This window comes from Halichoerus grypus, chromosome 9 (genome assembly GCF_964656455.1).
Source record: "Halichoerus grypus chromosome 9, mHalGry1.hap1.1, whole genome shotgun sequence".
NCBI classification, from domain to species: Eukaryota; Metazoa; Chordata; class Mammalia; order Carnivora; family Phocidae; genus Halichoerus; species Halichoerus grypus.
Window position 1 is genome coordinate 112,750,850 of NC_135720.1, and position 9,919 is coordinate 112,760,768.

Consider the following 9,919-nt stretch of genomic DNA (forward strand, 5'->3'; position numbering starts at 1 on the left):
CCAGGGGCTGGCAAACCAAGCCCAGCCCTCTGGGATAGCTTGGGAAACCCCTGGCGGGGCGCCAGGACTACGAAGAGCCCAGGACGGCGGGGTGGAGGAGACGACCCCAAACTGGAACGTGACACCTCCCTTTGTTCCAGCCCCAAACCCGGATTTATTCAGAGCCATGTTTTCTCTTTACCCATCCGTCTACAGAAAGACGTCATTGAGTGCAGTTCCTGAAGGTTCCACCGTCTCCAAACCGAGGAGGGGACAAAGGACTTATCTCCTGAGCACCTACCATATGGAAGGCTCTGTTGGGTCCTGCTAAGGACGTCATTAGAAAGTTGAAGACACAGTTCTGAGAGCCCTTTCATCTCCCACCTTCCAGCCTCCACAGTGTGCTGTGCCATTTCTCCTGCCACCAGCGCCCATCCTCCGAGTCTATCCATCTCTTAAGCTCCAACTGCTAAAGCCTGCTTGAAACAGCGCCAGCCAAATCTGATTCCTCTCCCCTCCCAATGCCCAGCACATTCAGTCTGTACCTTTCTCAGGGCACAGCGTGTTGCCTGTCTCATATTCTAGTGATCTGTTTACTAATCCTGTTCTTCTAACCAGATTAAAAAGTCCTTGAGGCAGAAACAAAGTCTGCCTCTTTGAGGCCTCCCCCCATCACTTGAGCTCATCCCCCACAGGCCAGGCTTGGCACTGGAGTTGATGTTCAGTAAATGTTGGGTGTATTGAAATGATTTCCTGCCCTTGGGCAGATTGCGGACCAGTTGAAGAGACAAACACACAGCTCGTGAGGTGAGGTTAAATAATAACCCAAGGCAGCAGGTGGTGAGTACCAAACGTTAAGAGCTATAGAGACTCAGGAAGGAGGTGGTGATATGGGAGAAAGATCCCAGGAGGTTCTAGGCCTTGAGCTGTGTGTGTGGAGGAGGAGAGACGAGGCGTGGAGGTGACTCATTCTAGTTGACATCACCAAAAGCCAGCCTCCGTGCTAGCCACTTTCCATGCATTATCTCTAATATTTAGATGGGGGAGGAGGGTAGGTTTGGAAGGAGTGGAGGGGCTGGTGCCCGAGTCAGACCTGCCCAGAGCTAACCGGAGCATAGAGGCAGCCTTGGATCTGGGCTCCCCACCCTCGGTTCCCGGGCACTGCCTGTTCCCTGGCCTGCCACGCCTGCACAGTACACCCAAGAGAGCTGCCCAGTGCTGCCCAGCTCTGGATGCACTCTGGTCCCACCCTGGTGAACAACTGGCTGTGTGATCTTGGGCAAGGCACTTCCTTCCCTACACCTCACTGCCCATCTGGCCCTTCCTTGCAGGGCTTACCGACTGGGACTCTGTGAGTTAGTGTCCCAAGGGATGCTTGCCACCTCCCTCATGTTACCTGGGCTGCTGTGGCTGCCTACATTCCCCACCCCCCTGCCAGCCCTCTCTCCCTCCCCCACGCACAGCTCCCTCCCAGTCTGGAGCTGCTGAGAGGAACACTGGGTACAGAGTGTGAGCAGGGATAGTAGGTTTCCTGTGGTTGCAAAAGGAACATCGGGACTTTCCCTGTGGTGCCCGAGCTTGTGGGAGAAGTGGGGGAGGAGGAGGCAGGGCCAACCTCGAAGGAACCTCTGCTCTCTTCCCTCCCCTCCACAGTGCTCCCAGCTCTCCAAAAGCCTGGTACAGTTTGTTACGCTGGGGCCGGAATGTACCGTGTGTTTCATATGGCCTCTGTCCAGTCCTACACTGGCCGCTTTATATTTATACTTCCTTCTTCAGCTTTGGCATCCTGCTGTCAGTCAGTCACCCCTGCTCTCATCTGCCCACCTCCCACCTGGGCCCTGCACCCCACCTTGAGTCAAGTGGGGTGCAGAGAACACCCTGGAGGAGAAAAGTTGGACTCCGAAAGGGTAAAACCCCCAGTCCCCTTTCTCTCTCCCATCACCCAGCCCTGCAACAGCCTCCAAGGTCATGGACCCTCCAATTTGGGTCTGATGGTTCTCTGGGCCCTTGAGGCCGATCCTCTACTCCTTGCCACTCTTGTTGCCCCAAGCGCTTCAAAAATATTCCTGAGTTGGGCTGGACAAGTGAGCTGAAGGCTCTATTTATGTTGCCTCCCCAAAAGCTTGGCAGACCTGTTAATCCGTGATCCTCCCCCATCAGTCACAGAGAACACGACAGAGGTGGGGCGGGTGGGGGATCGGAAACCCCCCCTCCAGGAATCACACATTCCTAATAGAAGCTGCAAAATGGAATTTGACACTTGGTGACTTAATGATTTTCTGAGTCATGACCAGTTTAACTTCCTCAGAGCGGCTTCAACAACGTTCAGAGATTGATCGGGCCTTCCTCCCCCAGGAGCTGGTGATATTATTATTCACAATAATAGCGAATATCGATTGCTACCAGGGACCAAGTGTTGGGCTTCAGGCTGTATACACACAAGCTCATTTATTCTTCGCAACCACTCAGGGGGGTGGGTGCTATTGTTAGCCTCCTTTGACACTGAAGGAAACTGAGGCTCAGAGAAGTGACAGAGCTGGGACTCACATTTAACTCTACCATCAATGCCAGCATTTCTCAATGTTCTGCCAGACTGCTTAGATCCTGTACCTAAATTGTAAATCTTCCATTTCTCAGAGTCTTATTCCCTTCCTCCTCAAATGATTCCAGGAAGTTTGCCTCCTCGGAGTCCGTGCATGCCTTGAGGTATATAATATGACAGCCAGAAAACTGTTTTCAGCCCATTTGACAGGCTGAAGTGTAGAGGCCCCAGAGGATACTCAGTGGTGGAGCTGGATGGTCAGGTTTGCTGGCTGAGGGCATCCTCAGTTGTCTCTCAGGCTGCCACTCACCCCCTCACCTGGGAATAAACTTTGCCTTGTTGTATTGATCTGGCATCGAATCCAAAAACCAGAGGCCGAGTCTCTGAACTCGGGTCTATCTGTGGCACCCAGTGACATGGAACCATGTGAGCATAGGGTCCTCTCTTAGGACCCTTGCACAGCAGGACTTTGGGAGAAAGCCCCACCATCATGTCAATCCCTGGGATTTGTGTCAGGCCGTGTACGTTTCACTGACATATCCTAACTCAGTGTGATCTTAACGTTCTTCTAAAGTAAGGAGAATAGTACTCGCTTTCCTGATGGGCAAACTGAGGCAAGAGCAGCTCAGCTGCTCACCCAAGAGCAAGAAGCTAGGTTTGTGACTGTGATATCTTGGGTGCTGCATTTCATAACACAGGGCCTCTTCTGAGCTAAGAGAGGAAGAGTTTCTCAAGATGTCCCAAAAATCTTGTGACATGTGTCCTTTCACCCAGCCCTACCACCCTAGGAAGGGACCACAGCACCACATGGCCTACACCACCCTTATCTACCCCTGGAGGCTGAAGCAGGGGCACCAGACATCCTGTAGCGAGTCGGCCTGTCCCGGTCTCTGGCTTCCTGTCTTCTGCGGCTCTCACGGGCACATTTTGTCCCCTCTGAGCCCGGTTCTTCCTCTTTCATCCTTCCTCTCTCATCCTTCTCACTGAGAGCCCTGTTTATATGCCTCCATCCATCTGTGTTTGAGCTTCATTTTTGCTGTTTACGTGTTCGTTCTCCTGGGAAGTGTCCGAGGGTCCCCTCTGACACCGACTCGTTTCCAAGGAAGCATCTTCCATTCCTACCCTCACCTGCCCACCTCACCCCTTGCCTCCAGCTCATGCCAGTGTCAGATTGCCGAGGTTCATGCATTCAGTGGGTACTTAATGAGCACCTACTGTGTGTTCCAGGAATTGTATTAATTCCTGGGGACCCAAAGTCTAAAAGCTGTGCCGGAGCATCTATTAATCACCTACTGTGTGCACCAGGCACTGTGCTTCATCCTGGGGGGCACCAAAGCTGGTCATTGCCCTCAAGAGATCTCCGGGCTTCTTGGGAAGCGGCACAAAAAAAGATCATTACGGTGCCCTGGGAAGTTGGGGACTGGGTTTGGCCAGAGGGGTCAGGGAGGACTCTTCTGAGGAGGCTAGTCTTCAAGTCTGAGAGGAGCTAGCCAGGCAGAGCCAGGGTGCAGGGTGTTCCAGGTAGAAGGAACGGTGTCTATAAAGACACACCAGCGTGAAGCAGCCTGTGTTCTCCAGTGGGCACTTTGAGTTGTTTGGTCTGGCTTGCTCATGGAGCACAGGTTGGGGAACCCAGGGAGATGAGGCCAGAGACAGGCAGGCCCAGATGGTGCAGAACCTCATGTTCCAGCAAAAGAGCTGACCTTTATCCTGGAGCAGCCGGAAGCCCAAGCAGCCTCATGGCTCCCTGCAGCCTGGGAGCTCCAGGGCTGGGCCTGGGCCAGGCCCAGAGCCCTCTCTCGAGCCCTCATTAACCCACATTTACTGCCCTTTGGCTTAGTGAGGGCTGTGAGAGAGTCAGACACTGGAAAATAATGCTGTTTTTAAAGCACGATCATTCATTCATTCATAAATATTTAGGAAGCTCTGATGTTTGCCAGGTGCTGCTTTGAGCATTGGGAATGGGTCCTTAAACCCTACAGAGATCCCAGCTCTCAAGAAACTTACATCCTTGGCAGTTGGAGAGGGAGGATAGGCCATAAACAAATAAACAAATAAAATAAATAAATTAGCAAGATAATTTCAGATTGTAAAAACAGAGTGCTGCAGTTGGGGGTAATGGGGTAGTCTGGGTAGTCAGGGAAGGCTGCACTAAAGAAAGTTACATTTGAGCTGAGACTGAGATGACAAGAACAAACCGGTATGTGAACATGTGGGGCTGAAGAGTCCAGGCACAGGAAACAGCACATGCAAAGACCCTGAGGCAGTAAGGAGCTTGGCGTTTTCCAGGTTTAGAAAAAATGCTGGGTTCAAATTCATTACTCTACAGCAATTCTATGCAAGGATTATTGTACCCATTTTGTAGAGATGGAGACTGAGGCTCAGAATGGTTAAGTTTCTTGGCCAAAATCATAACTGGTAGTAAAAATTTGGGCTCTAAAGCCACTGTTGTTGTTGTTTTTTTTTCTACCAAAGTATCAAGTACAGCAACCATGTGTCCTAAATTATTTGGGAAGGTCCAATTTCCAAAAATTTGTTTAATTGTTCTCTGGACATTCATCGTGGACATTCTCTGTTCCAAATCATGACTTTGAGCCCTGTCTCTGCCATGTAGTACCAGTGGGATCCTAGGACGAGCACTTCATCACCATAAGCCTCAGTGTCATCACCTGTAAATAGGCAGAGTAATAATTCCAAGAACATAGGCTTGCTGAGAGGATTAAATAAGATAATCCATGTAAGACAGTACAATGCAAGGAACACAACACACATTCATTTCATTCAATTCATGATAGTTTTTTATTGTTACCTTGGGAAACTGAGGTCACCTGCCGAATGGTCTTGTCACCATGGGAAGCCTCTGATGCATGAGACAGCCAGGGGAGCTGTGGGAAGAGAGAGAGAGCAGGAGAGGGTGGCCAGGGGTGCCTCTTGCCTGTGCTCAGTTGCTTACTCCTTGAGCTGGGATCCCACACTGACACATCTTGTACTTCCCGTTTCCAGGGAAATTCCTCGCCACTGGACCACACCCGCCCTTGAGGACCTCCCCATCTCTTTGGGCAGAGCAGAAGCCAGACAGAGCCCGGGACTGGGAAGTGACAGTCTTCAGCCCTGTGTGTGCCAGGAGCCCCCAAGGGGCAGGCGCCTCACAGCAGGAGGACAGGGGGCCGCAGAGGGAGCCAGGTGTGGGCTGCTGGGACAGAGCTCTTCTCAGAGGAGGTGGGGACCCTGTGGAGTACGGGACTCCTGCCCTTCCAGCCTACACGCTCCAGTTAGCAGGAAAGAGACCCCTCCCCACCCATCTCCAACCTTCCCCAGCTTCCTGCTCTGCTGGGAGGCCCTGTCACCATGCGCGCGCGCACAAACACACACACACACTCACACACACTCACACACACTCACATTCATACTCACACCCCCCTCCCAGGCACCCCTGAGAGGACCAGCTGCAGCTGGGAGGTGGGGGTGGGGAGAGTACTGCCAGGGTTCTCAGATCCCCAGCCTCCCTCTCCCACCCCTCCCTCGCCCCCAACTGCTGAGCTGCTTCTAGGTTTAAAGCAAAACATGATTCTGTCCTTCCTGCTGCTCAGTGGCAACAGCACCGCCTGGGATTATTTTTAGCATGGATGCAGGGAAGGCACATTTCTCCTTGACTTTCACTGGGGACATCCCCCACCCCCCAGCCAAGACTTGGCCTGGGGAGGCCAGTACGGAAACCCCCCTCCCAGAAAGGGGAAATGGGTGTGTTTTCTGTTCCTTCAGCTCACCAGAACAGGAGCTATAGTCAAGCTTGGGGTTGTACTGATGGGAAATTCTAGGTTCCAAAGCCCACGGGTTCCACCCCATCTCTGTCTCTGTGTCCCTATACATCTGGGGAGCAGGAAGTGCACGGTGTCTGCAGCCAAGATGCCCAGTCTGTGGGTGCTGGGGCCCAAGGGGAGCCACTTGGTTCCAGGCGGCACTGTGGACTACATGGGGGCACCAGGCATTCTGGGTGGTGTTTACACGGGTGCTTGCTTTATAATTCATTAAACTGAGCATGTCTGTTCTATATATTTCTCTGTATGAGTGTCTTTTAATTTAAAAAAAAAAATTTTTTTAAGTAGGCTCCACACCCAACATGGGGTTTGAACTCACCACCCTGAGATCAAGAGTCCCATGATCTACTGACTAAGCCAGCCAGGCACCTCAAGTATGTGTGTCTTCTAGATGCTAGCATTACTTTATTGAGGTATAATCTACATACAGTAAGAGCACAAATCTTAAGTTTACAGCTTGATGAATTTTGACAAGTATATAGACCTGTGCAACCGTCACCTAGATCAAGATTTTGAACATTTTCCATACCCCTATACTCCCTGGGACCCCCTCCTAGCCAGTCCCCACCCCCAGGGGCAACCTGTATCTGATTTCTACACCATAGGATGGTTTTGTGTATGCACCCACATTTGTGTTTTACAAGGTTGAAAGAAATACAGCTGCTATCATAGAAGAAGGAAGCGGGCAATACAATCTTTAACATGAAAAGGGGGTCTCAAAATAGAAGGGGTATTTCTATTTGAAAAAACTAAGGAATCACTGGCATGGGAAATGGGAGATTCTAGGGCCAGCCCAACCTCTCAGGATTGGAACAGGAGGTCTGGGGACACTTCTCTGAGCAGAGAGGCAGTGACGGGGGAGAGCAGGAGTGAGGGAGGGAGAGGCTTCCCCGGGCTCCCCCTGGGTCCATTCCCCCCACCTTGTTCTGCGTGTGGTCCTTGCCCCTCCTCCAGCCCCCTCACCACAGCAGTTTTCTTCAAGGCCAAGGCGCTCTCAAGGGCATCTGCCCAGAGACGGGCAGAAGTCAGGGCCTCCGTGCAGCTATGTTATTTATCTCTCCTGCCTTCCCTTTCACTGTCTTTTTGATTTGGGCCTCCTTCACCCTATGTCCTGCCCGGGGAGAGGCTGAGGCTCTCAAGGTAGGGTGGTACCAGAGTCATGGAGCTCGTCGTTCCTTCTTCCCTTCATTTAAAAACACTTATTTGAGCTTCTGCTTGGCACTGAAGAAAGGAGGATGACTAAGACAAATGTCAGCTCACAGGGAGTGAAAGGTAGCATTCCCAGGTGAGGCAAGGCCTTCCACCTTGCCTGGAGATGAAGGGCTCAGAGAGGCAAAGTGACTTGTGCCACACCACACAGCAAGCTGCTGACAGAGGGAGGCGAAGAACAGGGACCCTTGACTCGGGCCTCCCTACTGGGGATGAGAAAGCGAAGGAAGCAAAATCAACAGCCTGACTCCCTGGCTTTCTTCCCCGCAAGCTTTCTGGAGTAGCAGAAAGAGCACTGACCTGGAAGTCAGGAGACCTCATTTCTGTTTCTAGGTCTTAGAAGCACTTCCTCTCTCTGGGCCCCGGTTCTCTTCCATGTTCTGGAGGAAGGCAGCCTCCAGAGGAGCTTTACATTTCCTTCAGCTCTTGTTTTCTCACTTTCTTGAAGGTACCCTGCATTTCCGCACCTCAGTGCCTTCGCTGGGGTTTCTCAGCCTCCTGGAATGCCCCTTTCCCTTCCCCTCCCTTCCTCTGATATTCTCCCGGTCATCTATGACCTAATTCACACGCTGCACCCTGAAGTCCCCCACAGCATTTGGGATCTATTGAGTGGTCTCCCCTATGTCTCTGCTACCAGAACAGACAGAGCCTCCCTCATGCTGCAACTCTCCTGTCCTAGGGCAGGGCCTCTGCCGCCAGGAAGGTAGTTGTTTTTGTCAGCCACCCCTGGAGGAGTGGGGTGAATTCCTTGCTGCCCCCCAACCCCACTTCCACGTGCCCCTTTCAACTTTCCGAGATGGAGCTCATCCTTCCTCAGGGCCTCAAAGAGATCGTGCCTTCCTGCTAGGCAGATCAGCCAACCTGGGGCATGAAACTGGGGCACTTCCGGCAAAGGTAGCCACCCTGGGAGGTGACCCCAGGAAGAATGAGGACAGCCAGGGCCTCTGCCGGAAGAACGGCTGCCCCACCTCATCTGTCCCGTCCTCCTTCACAAACACCTGGGCAGAAATCCTCCCTCACAACAAACATACGGCTCCTGTTCCCACAACCACACCCAAACCCACTCCTACCTACCTGCCCACAGACGGACTAGCAACTTTGCAAAGATGTACCCCCCTGCACCCCCTGCTCCCCTGCCCCTTCCTTGGGCGGCACGGCGCACGCGTGCACATTCATCGCGCATGTGCACATGGGCACACGCAGCCGCACACAGGGGTCCCGGTGCATACACACGGGTGTGTACACGGGTAATACGAGTGGGTGCGTGGGCAGGCAGTGGTGCCCACATGCGCCTTGGGTGCACACACTCTCTCTCCCATGATGTGGGGCTCTTCTCCACCTTCAGCTCTCAGGTGAGCTAGCTCGTACTTGCCAGCTGAGGCTCCTCCAAGGTAATGTGGGGGGAGGACAGTGCTCCATTGTTGGCTTCTGGCTGCCTCGGATTTATCTCAAGCTAGGCTCTTTTGTCTTAATTTCTCTTACTATGGGTAGCCGAGGTGTGGTGGGTTCGCTCTGGGCAGCACCTCGCTTGGCTGGCTGACGGGAATGGGGGGGGGGGGTAAGGTTTCCATCACTTCTGCGAACAGATGTCTCCAAGGAGCCATCGTTTTGCGGGACCGGTAGACTTGAGGCTGAGGCTGACCTCCTTGCTTCCACTGTCAGGCTCTTGCTTCCATTCCATCCATTCTTCCCGATGCTGCAGGAGCCTTAGGCTCATAGTCTCTTCCTGCAGAGAGGTAGGAAGGCTTTGCAGAGGGCGGAGTCCCAAGGTTGATGTGGCAGTTCTGGGGCTGACAGCAGGGTCCCAGGCAGGCTGGCCCCCTCAAGTGGAAGGGGGGAGCTTCTCTTGGCCGCCTCCAGGGCAGCACAGCAGTAATCCAGAGAATGGTGAGGTGGAGTGGTTGCGTTTGACACAATTACCTAATCTAGGGGTTGGGCAGGGAGCAAGCTTGGATTCCGTGACACCCAATTTGGCTACTGTCACTGAGCATACAACATGGGCCTGGCTCGGTGCTGGGGTGGCTGGGGAGGGTGAAGGGGTGGATACAGAAATGAGTAAGACACAGCAACTGTCTTCTAAGAGTGCATGTGTGCCTGGGTCTCATGGTACCACCACGCGGGTGGAACAACCCAGAGAGTGGAACTGGGGGGCCGCCCCAGATCTGTCCTCTCCTACCCCATCCAGTCAGTCCCCCATCCCCAGGGTGATTCTTGTTCCATCCTTCTCATGCATTCTCTCCTTTCTCACTACCACAGCTTCAGCATTTCTTACCACCTCCTTCCCGGGGCTTCTAGTTGGGGGAAGGGGGGTCCCACCTCCAGCCTTATATCATCCCTCACTCTGCTGCCAGAACCAGCTGCCTCAAACACA

At 53.0% G+C, this 9,919-nt stretch overlaps 1 long non-coding RNA gene across 1 annotated transcript; it reads left to right on the forward strand.

The window, feature by feature from the left end:
• The first annotated feature begins 119 nt into the window (after positions 1–119).
• LOC118538724 (uncharacterized) lies at positions 120–6,576 on the forward strand. Its single transcript, XR_004918738.2, has 2 exons — positions 120–819; positions 5,525–6,576. It is a non-coding gene; the product is annotated as an uncharacterized LOC118538724 (long non-coding RNA).
• Positions 6,577–9,919: the final 3,343 nt, after the last annotated feature.